We start from the raw sequence: 14691 nt of genomic DNA, 5'->3' as shown, positions 1-14691 counted from the left end.
GAGCTGTGAACTGGGCTCCCCAGTCTGAAACCAAATTGGTGGAGAGACCATGCAGACGAAAAATGTGCTCTACAAACAGTTGGGTGGTCTCTCGGGCGGTTGGCAGCCCAGAACAGGGGACGAAATGAGCCATTTTGCTGAAAACATCCACAACCACCCAAATAGTCATCTTCCCCTGGGAAGCAGGTAACTCTGTGATGGTCCAAAGTCACCATTTGCCAGGGTACCTCGGGCATGAGAGGAGGCTTCAGCAAACTCATGGATCACCCTGGGGCATGTTTTGCCCTTGTGCATGTTGGACAGGATTGAACATACATCTCTATGTCATGTTTAACCGTTGGCCACCAAGAGTCTTGTGTGACAGCTTGTAAAGTTTAAAAAAACCCAAAATGTCCAGCAGTGGGCGTATCATGACACTGGCAGAGAGCCTTGGCTTGCAACTGTCCCGGAGGCACATGCAGAGTCTCATAACGATAGAGCAGCCAAACTTGATGGGAGAATCCCGGCACACAGTCTTGCTGTGATTGTTCCAGTTCCCGTACCCACTCCTGAGCATACGGGTCTTGTTGTTGGGCTCTGCGCAGTTCCTCAAACCATGGGTCAGGGCAACTGGCTGTGGCCATCTTTTCCAAGGGGAAGATGTGACATAATTGCATGGCAGGCTGAGTTTCCTGGTACTCAGGCTTGAGACATAATGCATCCTCTTGGCGGTTCTGTGCCTGGGGAATGTAAATGATGCAGAAGTGGAACCTGGTGAACAACTGTGCCCACCAAACCTGCCACTGATTTAGTTTGCAGGCCATCTGTAAACTTTCTAGGTTTCTGTGGTCGGTACGAACCTCCACTTCATGCCGTGTCCCCTCCAACAGATGACGTCAGCTCTCAAAGGCATCATGAATGGCCAACTGTTCCTTCTCCCAGACTGTATAGTTTTTCTCGGCAGTGGTCAGCTTTCTGGAGAAGTAAGTGCAGGGTCACAATCCCCCCTTTTTTACTGGCTGTAATAATACTGCTTTGATGGCAACATCTGACACATCACTTTCCACCACAAAGGGTTGCTGGGGGTCAGTATGCTGGAGTATGGGTTCTGAGGAAAACAGCTGCTTCAGCTCCTCAAACACTTGTTGAGCCACTTTGGACCAATGAAAGGGTCCAGAACCTTTCAGACAGTCAGTAAGAGGGGTGGTCAGGTTTGAGAAAGCTGCGATAAAGCACCACTAGTAGTTAGCAAACCCCAAGAAATGCTGAAGGTCCTTCTTCAGCACACCTTCTCTGGTTCCATCTCAACTCCTGAGAGAGAGATGCAGCAGCCCAGGTACTCCAGAGTGGTCAGGTCAAACCCACACTTCTCCAGCTTTGTGTACAGGTGATGCTCTCTCAGTCTCTGCAATACTGCCTTCACATGTGCCTCATGATGCTCGAGAGAGTCAGAGTAAATAAGGATGTCATCTAAACAAACTATCATGAAGCGGTCCAGGTAGTCCCAAAAGATGTCATTCATGAAATTTTGGAAGACTGCTGGAGCATTAGACAAGCCAAATGGCATGACCAGGTATTCAAAGTGTCCATAATGGGTCTCGAAGGCAATTTCCCACTCATCCCCATCCCTGATCCTGACCAAATTGTAAGCTCCGCGTAAATCTGGCTTGGTGTAGATTTTAGCTGACAATAGGCACTCTAGCATCTTATTTATTTATTTTATTTATTTTGTTCGATTTATATACCGCCCACAGCCCAAGGACTCTCAGGGCGGTGCACAACATGGATAAAAAACAATAAAATCACAAAAACAGTAAAATATACAGTATTAAACAAGTAAATAACCAAGATAGATTAAAAACACAAATAGGTTAAAATGCCTGGGAGAATAAAAAGGTTTTAACCTGGCGCCTAAAAGATAAAAGTGTAGGCTCCAGGCGCACCTCATCAGGGAGACTGTTCCATATTTCGGGGGCAACCACTGAAAAGGCCCTAGATCTTGTTACTACCCTCCGAGCTTCCCTGTGAGTCGGAGCTCGGAGGAGGGCCTTAGATGTTGAATGTAGTGAGCGGGTAGGTTCATATTGGGAGAGGCGTTCCGCCAGGTATTGTGGTCCCGCACCGTGTAAGGCTTTATAAGTCAAAACTAGCACTTTGAATTTGGCCCGGAAACAAATAGGTAGCCAGAGCAAACGAGCCAGAACAGGTGTTATATGTGCTGATAAGAGGCAGGGGATATCTGTTGCGGATAGTAATTCTGTTCAACTCCATGTAATCCTGACAAGGATGCAGCTCACCATTTTTCTTCTTGCCAAACAGCAATGGGATGCCAGCAGGGAACTTGGACGGTTGTTGTAAATTGGGTGTTCAGCACCACCAACTCTGGCTCCTCAACATCTGTTGAATCTCCCGCTTCAGCCACCTCCGAGCGTAGGACGGAGGAGGCTGGCTCTCAGTTTCCCCATCCGAGAGTTGTGAGCAGTCAGCTTGTTTGGCCATGGGAAGCTGCGGGACACCCAGCTGGGAAACGTCAGGTGGAGCAGGCGGTGCCTCTGATGTAGGCACAAGCACTGGGGGCATGTCTAATGGAGCAGTCTCCAACGGGGCAGTCTCTGACAGCTCTGGTTGCGCTTCAGCAGGGGAGCCAGAATCAGAGGGAGCTGAGCTGTCGGTGACAGGGATCTGTGCACTCTGTCGTCTCACCCTGCTGCTAGTCCCTTCCCCCAGCTCATCGTCCCAGTCCCCAATGTCAAAGTCTGCCATCTCAAAGCCTCTTCTTCCAACCTGGGCCACAACAGGGACTTCTATCTCACACACACAGACACACACAGACACACACACACACTGAGGCCCAGCACCCTTTTGTCTTCTAATTCAAAGGTTACAGCTTTTCAAGGATTGCCTGCTGTAAGCCAAAGCAGGAACCGAATGAATTATCCTCAACTATGGTATTCTACTACCATTCTACCTGTACGTAAGATACAACTAAAGTGACAATCTATTCTTACCCACTGACTAAGATGAATACACTGAATTCTTTATGCTATAAATACATTAAATGATTAAATACTCTCTCTCTCTCTCTCATAAACACACACTTGACATAGCTTAAATGCCAAAAGTAGAAACAATAGTTTGTTACCTCCAGTTCCCCATGTTTATTGCAACCCAGAGGATGCAGGGTAATTGGAAAGCTGATAAGCTCTTCCACACATACATTAAAATAAGATTTAAGTTAGCGCTTAGAAAGAGTCCTGAGGGATTCTAAATGAAAGTTTTATAAGCACTTATATATGCACATATTATTAACTCCATTTGTAATACCTTATTTAAATAATTAGCCTTTACTTCAGGAATCAGTCCCACAGAAATTTCACAGGACAACTCACTCTCACATCCAACTGAAGCAAAATCAGAGCTGATGTTATGGAGGAAAGCCACGTACATTTTGCTTTGCAATCCATTTCACTTTTTGAGGAGAAGTGCACTCCACGTGTATCATCAAGGAGACCTACCTGCTGGTTATAAAATTAAAATTCCCTGCCAGAGATTCCCCTTCTGCTAAAGGTGTACACAGCATGTCTGTATACTTTAAAAAAAAATCTTGGCATTTAATTACGGGTAAAGTAAAATGCGCAGGACTGGAATTTTAAGTGTTGGTTTAATAACCTTTATCCTGCTCATTTTTCAATGATTTTCTTCCTCTCCGGAGAAGTTTCTAATGTCAAACTATGGTATTAAGGTGAGTCATGGTTACTGACGAGGCACAAGGAAAATACATGACATTTCTTAATTTTAAGATTGGGGAAAGGGAGAAGAAGAAGCTGAAGTTTCTCTTCATTTTAGAAATACTATGGCAAAAGCTAATATATCATAAGCAGTGGGGAAACTAGAGGTGCTGCATTCAAACTTTTTTTTAACAACAAATTCATGGGGTCTGAACTGGTGCTGACTGAACAGGAATGAGACCTTGGGGTCATATTGGATAGCTTGATGAAGATGTCACCCCAGTGTGTGGCAGCTGTGAAAGAAGGCAAATTCCATGCTAGGGGTCATTACAAAAGGTACTGAATATAAAACTGCTGATATCATTATGCCGTAATACAAATCTATGGTTCAGCCACATTTGGAATACTATGTATGGTCACCTTACCTCAAAAAAGATATTGTAGAGATGGAAAAAGTTCAGAAAAGGGCAACAAGAATGATCAAGGTGCTGGAGCAACACCCCATATGGAAAGGTTACAGCATTTTGACCTTCTTAGAGAAAAGGTGAGTCAGATGTAACATGATAGAAATGTATAACACTAGAACCCTTGGACATTCAGTGAAGCTCAATGTTGAAAGATTCAGAACAGATTAAAGAAAATACCTTTTCATGTAGCACATAGTTAAGCTATGGAACTGGCTCCCAGAGGAGGCAGTGATGGCCACCAACTTGGACAGCTTTAAAAGACGATTAGACAAATTCATGGAAGAAAAGGCTCTCAAGTGGCTGCAAGCCATGATATTTATCCTCTGCCTCCATAGGCAGAGACAGTATACTTCCAAATACCTGTTGCAGGAAACTGCAGGAGGGGAGAGTATCCTTTGCACTCAGGCCCTGCTTGTGGTTTCCCATGGTTGGCCACTGTGAGAACAGGATGCTGGAGCAGATGGGCCATTGGCCTGATCTGTTAGGCTCTTCTTATGTTCTTACGTACTGAACCATAATATTGCCAGCATCAAAGATGAAATGTCATCTACACGTGCTTTATCCCTTTATTTGTTTCGGTTTATAACCCACCCTATCACAAAGGTGCAGAACTTGTATAAACCAGAATTATTGTTGTAATTTTTTTTAAAAAATACCATCTGTTTGAAGGTAATAATATATAACAAAAGAGTCAGACAAAAATGCAGCTGAAGTATCCTGTACTTATCCCCAGCCACTAAGTATTTGCTTAAACGGAAAGGTCTTTAAGTCACCTCCCCAACGTGCCCTCATTCAGAAAGTGATGGAACATGGGGAATCAGAAGGAGTTCCCAAGTTGCGGAACAGCAAAAAAGAATGATTCTTTATACATTTCCAGTGATCTGAGGATGCTCAGGGTTAGAGATGGTTATAGGAGGCAAGGATTTCCACACCAACTAACAGAAAAAGACAGATTATCCACACATTGAGTCACCTCCCACATTGGAACACCAAATAATCTCATGTGCATGGACATAGCAATTTCCGCTGTTGGCAGGAATTCTGTGGTCCACCAACCAATGTTCCCAACAGTCAGATGGTGGAAGAAGATGGGGGGTGGGGGTGAGCAGCAGCAACACGCTTCCTCTCCTTTCTCGTCTCTGAAAACTGGAGCCACCATGACAGTAAGTCAGTCAGCCACCAAAACCTCTCCTGCACCCTTTGACGGTTCCACATGGAGGTGGTTAGGAGGCTCAATTATGAAGAATTTGTCATGTGTGGCAGCCTGCTATCATCCAAGACACAGGAGTAGAGGAAGTAGTTCCACTGATGTCATGGAGAACGAGGAAAGAGTAGATTTAAATCCCAGAATTTCCTTGCAAAACATGTACACAGCACTTCACCTTCTCTGTCCCACTCCGAATACATCCTCAACACTCACCTTTTCCATGAAGCCTTTGGCTTAACTCTTTAAGTCCTCCCTGTACAAAAACTAAGGCTGTTTTCAGACAGCACTTCATTCAGTTTTCCTGATGTTTCCTTACCTTTCAATTTTTGGATTTTATGTGAACTTTTCACACAACAAAAACCCACATCTGGAAATTTTGTGAAATCAAGTGGAAGTTTAGCACTCATTTCTGTGCTAACTGCTTCCAGAAAATAATCTATTTACATCCCTGTTAACCTGGAAAATTGCAGGAGCTTGGTATTTATTTTTCCATGGTTTTCTTGGGATTACGCCACCACCATTCACATAACAAAATTTGGGGGTCGTATTCTGGCATACAGAAGCTGTTGAGCCCTAGCTCCCCCAGGTACACCAGGAAGAGGTGTTGGAGGAGGACAAGGCTCTTGAGGGTGTTGAGGGAGGGGGAGATGCTGACAGCCCGCAAGTTCCCACAGACAGCCCTCCCGTCGATGCAGATCCCACTCCATCTGCAAGCGCTCCAACAGAGCCATTGGGAAGTGACCTCTCATTCCCGCCAACTCCACCCCCCCCGGGATTCCCTGCCTGGCACTTCAAACTCTTCCCCACCAACCTACTCCCAGCCCCCTGAGGTCGAGTCGGCACCTAGCGAGCCTGTGCTGTCAGATGTACAGCCGAAGGATCATCCCCTCCTCACCCCGTGTGAGACGATGCAAAAAGCGGGATGGTCAGAAGGTGGTACTTTGGAGGAGTCAGAGATTATGAGCGAAGACCTTTCCTATTTAAAGCAGCGCCCCCCTGATTGGGGTGCTGAGTCAACTTACTTCACACACTGCAGAGCATGCCTAGGTAGCTCAGGTAGAGTCAGTAGTGAGTTAGCATAGACAGGTCTATGAAGTGCACTGCCTTTGATGTTACCATTACTCTAATAAAGCAAGAATTAATTCCAGCCTTGCCTCCGTCTCGTGTCTCACACTCTGGGCAGGACAGCAGCATGCATGCACATAAAGGGTGGAGGCGGTGACATGCCTGATGATATCTGCTGTTAATGTGTTACACCACACTCACTGTTGTGCATAAAATTTAGCATGACATGACAGTATATTCATGAAAAAAACACTGTTCCATTATGCAACAGGTACCACAGTGTGAAAGAGACATTAGAAATTGGGACAGATGCTGGCATTATAATCAGGAAAAATAACACTATGTCTGAATGCAGCCCATGCTTAATCACGTTTAACTGTGTTCACTCATATTTCCCCCATTACCCTTGTCTTTGTTGACTTTCTATCCATTGCTTCCCTTTCTTTTCAAATTGAAACTGTCTTTGGCAGGAACCTTGTATTACAGTAGGGCCCAGCTTTTCAGCGGCCAGCTTTTCGGCGTTCCACTAATACAGCGGCTTTCAATTAGAGTAAGGCCCCATTCATACGGCGCTTGTTCCACTTTTACAGCGTTTTTCAGGCGTCGGGCACCATTTTATTGATGGAGTTCTGCTTTTCGGCAGGTTTCACTTTTAGGCGGGGGTCTGGAACATAACCCGCCATGTGAGTGGGGCCCTACTGTATTATTATTTGTGCTACTTGGTAAAGTGCCATGTACATCAATGGCTGTATTTAAGTAACTAAGTGAACAAATCTGTCCATATAGTTTTGCACACCAATCCAAAAATGAGATGGGGGCAGGGATAAGTAAATCTGTCTCATGAAAATGCATTAGCATTTTAGTATGAATTTCTCCAACTATACACGTTTGTATGCAATTTTGACCAATATACACATTTTTGCAAAACACTGTATTTTGTTGTTATTTCCACTAACATAGGCATAACTGAATCAAATTTTGCCCCCACCACTAAATAGGAGAATCCAACTTTCTACCTTCCAGAGCTAATGTCATCTGTGAGAAGAGGTCAGAAACAGAAACTACAGTGGTGAGTCATCACTTTGTTTCTCCCCTGGCCATTCCCCACAATTATTTCACACCAAAGTAATTTCCAATGCCTTTTTGCCAGCCAAATTGCAAACTGCAAACTTCCCTTTAGTATATTTGGAGTCTGAATTCAAGTTCTGCACATCAACAAACAAGGTGGCATTAGTGATAGGGTAATTGTCTTGAACAACAACAAAACTGCTGTTCTTCCTTTGTCACAATGACAGCTTGAAGAGACGTAATCAGTCTTCTCTTCACTGTGGTTTTAACTTAGTCAGAGGATGTCATGAAAGTTCATCTTACAAAGTTTCCTTTGTATTCTATCTGCTACCCACATCGTCTAAGCCATACACAAAAGAATCACAGCCCTACAAATCCATTACTGAAGTTGATGAAAGCACAAAGCCAACACACTAATCTTTGTAGTCACAAACTGACCCTGCAAAAAGTAAGGGCAGTGAATGGCATAGCATGTGATACGGCAACAATGCCATTATGCTGACAGTGCCACTCTCCTTCTCAGCCCTTGACTTGTTCTTTAAAGCTTCCCTTTAAAACTTCTATTTGCGTGTTGCAACACATCTTGCTTATAAGCTTCAAGATGAAATTTACACAAAGAGTGGTTTAAAAAGTCACATAGGCCCAATTGTTGATTATTCTTAGACAGAACTCTTAGACAACTAGAAGTAGCCATTGGGCAAACTGAGACAAGAATCTATGTTTAAGGATTTTGATGCACAACACAGCTTGTCCACATCCTCAAAAGCTTGCAGATCAATTTATATATTATAGTATGAGGACCCGAGGACAGAACAGGGTGTCATCAGTACACATATTTAGCATTTCAGCCCAAGACATCTATAGAACCACACAATGCAAATGTCATAATAGAGCATGTACACATTACAGGAATAGGCCAGTTTCTATTTGACTAAAAAATAATAAGAAAAATGTACAGGTATTTTTTAAAGAATCATGACTAGAAAGCTATGATTTAATATGCTACATTTGTGTGTTTGTTTTATTTTGCCTGCCTTATCCAGGGTCCTTTATCGTACAAATAGAAAATGAAATACCTTCTGTTCCAAAATGCCTTTTGTTGTTGTTATGTGCCTTCAAGTCGATTACGACTTATGGCAACCGTATAAATCAGTGTCCTCCAAGACCATCTGTCATGAACCACCCTGTTCAGATCTTGTAACTTCAGGTCTGTGGCTTCCTTTATGGAATCAATCCATCTCTTGTTTGGCCTTCCTCTTTTTCTACTCCCTTCTGTTTTTCCCAGCATTATTGTCTTTTCTAGTGAATCATGTCTTCTCATGATGTGTCCAAAGTATGATAACCTCAGTTTCATCATTTTAGCTTCTAGTGATAGTTCTGGTTTAATTTGTTCTAACACCCAATTATTTGTCTGTTTTGCAGTCCATGGTATGTGCAAAGCTCTCCTCCAACACATTTCAAATGAGTTGATTTTTCTCTTATCCGCTTTTTTCACTGTCCAACTTTATTTATTGTTATTTATTTATTACATTTATACCCCGCCTTTCTTTTTTTCATGAAACCCAAGGCGGTTTACACATGGTTCCCAGGCGGTCTCCCATCCAGGCACTGATGAGACCTGACTCTGCTTAGCTTCATCGGGGAGCTGGCCTTATGTGCCTTCAGACCATAGCCTGGGACCAGGGAACTTTCACATCCATACATAGAAATCAGGAATACCATGGTCTGAATTATCCTGACTTTAGTGGTCAGTGATACATCCTTGCATTTGAGGACCTTTTCTAGTTCTCTCACAGCTGCCCTCCCCAGTCCTAGCCTTCTTCTTATTACTTGACTATTGTCTCCATTTTGGTACATGACTGTGCCGAGGTATTGATAATCCTTGAGAAGTTCAATGTCCTCGTTGTCAACTTTAAAGTTACGTAAATCTTCTGTTGTCATTACATAAAATGACTTTATAAAGAGTTAAATAAGTTCCACTGATTTCAGGAGAACCTACTTCCAAGTAATTGTGTTTTCTGCAGATCTGAAGACAGTGTACAGGAAAGAAGAGTTTACAATGACATCCACTGAAGAACTATCTCGTTATCTAACGAGGGGTTTCAGGAGATTACCCTTAGCCCCAAACAAGTTTAAACACAATTAGGGTTAATTTGGGGGCGGTGAAAACCTATTTCTCCCTCTAATGAAAAAGATGTCAAAATACAACATGTGCTAGCTTATTTTCACAGAATAGAGGTCACTAGCGTTGTTAAACACCTCATATTTTTATTTTTAAGAAAGCAGGAGGAGGAGGAGGAGGAGGAGGGTAGTGTACATTGCCTGTCTACAGAGGCATGAAATTCACCTTAGATATAAAAAAGACAATCATAATATTTCCAAATGAGGAAGATGTCAAGGTCACTCTGTCTAAGCCTCTGAAGATCCCAGCCCCTGTGAAGCACCATTCAGATGCAAATCCAGACTAGGGATGGGGGAGAATATCTGATAAATCTGACTGGATTCCAGCTGAATTCAATAGTTCACCATCCTTTCAGACCGGCACCTATTTCTTGCTGCAGGCTGCGGCTGTAATCGGCATGGATTTTGTGGCCACAGCTCCAAATCGGCAAGAATTTATTCGTTCAAACTTCCCCCCCTATTTTACATTGAGCTATTTTCGTAATCACAGCTGCTGCATTCGTAACTGCAGTTTTCATTAAGAAGCCAGCATTTCATGCCCTTGTGACCTCTGTCACTTGTTGTCAATCAACCGCTCGCCAAGCTGTTGTTTCCTAACAAGGAAAAGCAGCTTCAATTAGCCAATTTAAACCTTGTTTCATCGTACTTGCAAATATCCGTGCCGCAAAACCTCCTGGGTTCATTCTTTAGCCCTGTTTTTCTCTGCTCTCACATCTCCTCACTTCCCCAAATTTTAGGAACTTTAGTATTTTACAGAAATGTTCCCAATGAAGCCAATTTAGAATCTAGATCATCCTAAAGGTAAAGGGCAACCCGTTCATAAGCCTGACACCATTTGGCTCCAATCGGGTAACCTCCAAGGCTTTTAACTTGGAATCCGGAAAGCACTTGTTGCAATTACTGGAGCCCTTTAGATAACTGACTAGATTCAACAGTCTGAATTTGGTCTGTCCAACTGTAGTCAGGACAGCTGTCTAGCACTACCTCAAGTGGGTCCATTTTGCTTTGCTTGTTTGCTTGGACTGTATTCCTATTGGAAGACTCTGATTAACCTCCTCTTTATTTTCAAAACATGGAGACAACATTGATTGGAGTTTTCACAAGGCTGATATATACAAAGATGCTTCTGCAATGTAACAAGTGTTTTCAGGGTTTTGTGGCTTGCCTTTTGTATCAGTTGCTAATGATGGCCTATGTGTGCTAGGAATGAAAAAACGTTCCTCTCTTCCCCGAGGGTCCTTCAGGATCTGCCCTTCTTTGGTAAAAAATAGATGAACAAACAACACATATACAGACATTTAACATACATTATAATACCTTGAGACCTCCATGGCTCCTGACCATGCACAGAATTCTTACATGAAAAGTAGCCCATACAGGTTCTCAAGAGAGGGCAAATCTGCATATATAAATATAACCCTCATCATTTACACAGCTGATTAAAACATTAAAGTCCACTGGATTACAAATAACCCAGCTAGCACTTTGAGGGTTTCTTGCAACAATATTGGGGAAACAGTGACACACTAACACTGACTGTAGTAACTAAGTACTGTACAGGCGGCGATCTAGATGCCAGCATGTTAGAAGAATATATATTGGTCAGTCGGATGCAGGCAGGCATCACCTAACACACAAAGTTATCAATACTGAACTAGTAGTTGTTGTAATTTAAAAAATGAGAAATAAAATAGTGAGTAACAGCGAAAGGGAAGGGAATCTTAAAGCAGCACATTGGTATGTAAATAGGAAAAAATGTTGAACACTCTGATCATTCATGTAAGCTACCTAAAAATTACACAATGTTTTTTCCGCCACCAAAAACCCATGTCAAATATTGTCATCGTTTACATAAGTATCTACGTTGGTAACTATGAAATTTTGGTCATCAAAAAAAGAAATAAACCACAGATCGAATCACCCAAAAATGTGAACAGCAGATCAAATCAGCAAGTGTGAGAGCAAGCAGGAACAAAAAAAGGGAAGATCAGAATCAAATGACGGACTATTCAAATGCAAGCAGATCAGAACCATGAAGTGAACCCCATCCCTAATCCAGACAGACTTGGTAAAAAGCCTCAAAAACCAACTCCTCAAAAACCAAAAACCAGGTAGTCATGCTGCCAGTACCCCTCTCCAAGGGGACAATCTAAGCTACAATCAAAATCAAAAAGGGGTTGCCTGGGATTTATTTATTTATTTTATTTATTTATTGCACTTGTATACCGCCCCATAGCCAAAGCTCTCTGGGCGGTTTACAGCAATCAAAAACATTAAAACAAATACACAATTTAAAACACATATTTTAAAAACAATTTCAAACACAATTTTAAAATTCAAAACAATATAAAAACAATTTAAAAACACATGCTAAAATGCCTGCGAGAAGAGGAAAGCCTTGACCTGGTGCTGAAAAGATAACAGTGTTGGCGCCAGGCGCACCTCATCACAGAAATCATTTCATAATTTGGGGGCCACCACTGAGAAGGCCCTCTCCCTTGTTGCCACCCTCCGAGCTTCCCTTGGAGTAGGCACCCGGAGGGGGGCCTTTGATCTTGAATGTAGTGTACGGGTGGGTTCGTATCGGGAGAGGCGTTCCATCAGGTATTGTGGTCCCAAGCCGTGTAAGGCTTTATAGGTCAAAACCAGCACTTTGAATCGAGCTCGGAAACATACAGGCAGCCAATGCAAGTGGGCCAGAATCGGTTTTATATGTTTGGACCGTCTGGTCCCTGTTACCAATCTGGCCGCTGCATTTTGCACAAGCTGCACTTTCCGAACCGTCTTCAAAGGCAGCCCCACATAGAGTGCATTGCAGTAATCTAATTGGGATTCCAAGGAGGCAAGAGCTAAAAAACCATGTTCTCTGCTCCTGGAGCCTCAAGCAGAAAAGATTACTCCATATGTTATATAGCCAAAAAGGGCCAAGGTGCTGCACTTAGACCTGGAGGAACACACACCAAAAAGTAAATATGGTAGCTTTATTAAAAATATTGAAGTGCATAAAGAAAAAATATAAATGTATCAAAAAAGCAAATACATAAATACACTAGCATCAAATTCCTTAAACCTAGATCATCCACAAAGCAGAGGTACAAAACATCAAAATATAAAAAGTCAGTTGAAAAATAACCCTCAAGACAAGATAACAAAGTCTAACTATTCCTAAACCTATACATACCACAGAGCTTAGGATATTAGATGACACATGGCCCCATCAGGGACATGCAACAACTGGGCAAGAAAATTAAGAAATGAACAAAGAATTTCAAAATACTTTTATAGGAAAAGACTAGCAACAGCAAGGCAAATCTTGGGACCAATCAAAAAGGACAAATGAACAAACATTCTACGCCTAGGCATACTGGAACCAATCAGGGGGCTAAATTGTTAGAATCTTCTGGACCCGGGACAGGCCTTGACTAATCAGAGCGGCAATTTTAATGGAACTTTCTGGGCCTAGAGGCTGTAAGTCTCATCACTCAAGCATGTGACTCCAATAAGCAGGGACAAGACTCATACTGGAGATAACACAGGTGCAAGAAATGATATCACACAGCCAATTAATTGAAAAAGGTTGTAGAACAACGGCTTCTTCCCAACAGGCCTGCTCTCAGCAGAGATTTTACCCTTATTTATTAAAATTATATCCTGCCCTTCCTCCCAGAAGGAGCTCAGGGTGGCAAGCAAATGATAAAAACACTAAAAACATATTTAAAACATCTTAAAAACAAAACAAAAATATCTTAAAAACAGATCAACTTTAAAAACGTCTTTAAAAACAATTCCAACACAGATGCAGACTGGGCTAAGGTCTCTACTTTAAAGTATTGTTGAAAGACAAAGGTCTTCACGAGGTGCTGAAAAGACAACAAACATGGCGCCTGTCTAATATTTAAGAGGAATGAGTCAAAAAGATAAGCTTTCTTGCTCAAACAAGGTGTTTTCCAGAATCCTGCATGGCACAGCCATGTTTTCTGGTCAAAACAGATTTTCTTGGCAGAAGAGACACTGCATATGGATATTCTGCATGTACACCTGCACATGGAATCCCACTGTTTGTGCATAAAAAGTGTGAAATGCCTGAGTGGGCTCTTGCTCTACATAAATAATGAAAGAATGCTAAGCACTGGACAGAAAGTCAAGAAGATCTATTGCAGAATATTGCTGTCCTGCCTGAACCCACTGAAGTCAGACCTGAACGTGGAGGTGTGCTTTTCTTTAGTAGTTTTAATAGAAAGTTTCAGTTCAGAGCATTTCATGAATCAGCTTACAAGTTACACAGGATTCAGCATCACTAAGGCATGACTACACTGCGCTATGACGTTGCAGCACCTAGACATGCCTCCTTATCAACCTTACCTAGTTCAATCCTGGTCTAGGGCTTTAGTCTTTAACTGGTTGGTTGAGACCTCAGATAAGTCACAACAGGAGCACTACTATCATACAAATATATAGTAAACAAATTAAAAAGTGGGCCTCAAAATGCAAGCTTAGAAGAAAGGTGAATTCCAGCTCTGAAAAGTGTGAAGACTACTGGTCTAGAAGACTTACAAAGCATGGACCCGCTGCATAAAGGAAACCACAGGCCAGTTCAGTGACAAACAGCCAGCTGGGCCAATCAGCTGAATCTCAGAATAAAATAAGGAAGAGCCTTTCTCCTATCTCAGTGTGCTCACACAAATAGTCCTCTAGTTGCAAATAGCAGGGAGAATATTTCTTATAAAAGTTAATAGCAAACTAAAAGAAAAGTGATTAAGGGCTGAAGTGTGTGTGTGTGGAAGGTTAAAAACCTCCACCATAATCTCAGGCCACTATCTACATATACATTTGATTCCTGAAGTCTTATTTAGAGGCCAATGCATTAAAAAGATAGCTGTGATATTTAGTACAAAAGGAGTCAGATATTTAACCAAAGTTCAAGCTCAGACTTTAAATTACCACAGTGCTACAAGCACAAACTGTAATGCTTCTATTTTATTAACGATAATTTCAT

At 42.3% G+C, this 14691-nt stretch overlaps 1 protein-coding gene across 10 annotated transcripts in view; it reads right to left on the bottom strand.

The window, feature by feature from the left end:
• The window catches only part of FHIT (fragile histidine triad diadenosine triphosphatase), a 1850166-nt gene that overhangs the window by 1556117 nt on the left and 279358 nt on the right, over positions 1 to 14691 (bottom strand). The window lies entirely within an intron of this gene.

Source organism: Rhineura floridana, chromosome 3 (genome assembly GCF_030035675.1).
Source record: "Rhineura floridana isolate rRhiFlo1 chromosome 3, rRhiFlo1.hap2, whole genome shotgun sequence".
NCBI lineage: Eukaryota > Metazoa > Chordata > Lepidosauria > Squamata > Rhineuridae > Rhineura > Rhineura floridana.
This window is presented reverse-complemented; position numbering and strand designations above follow the sequence as displayed.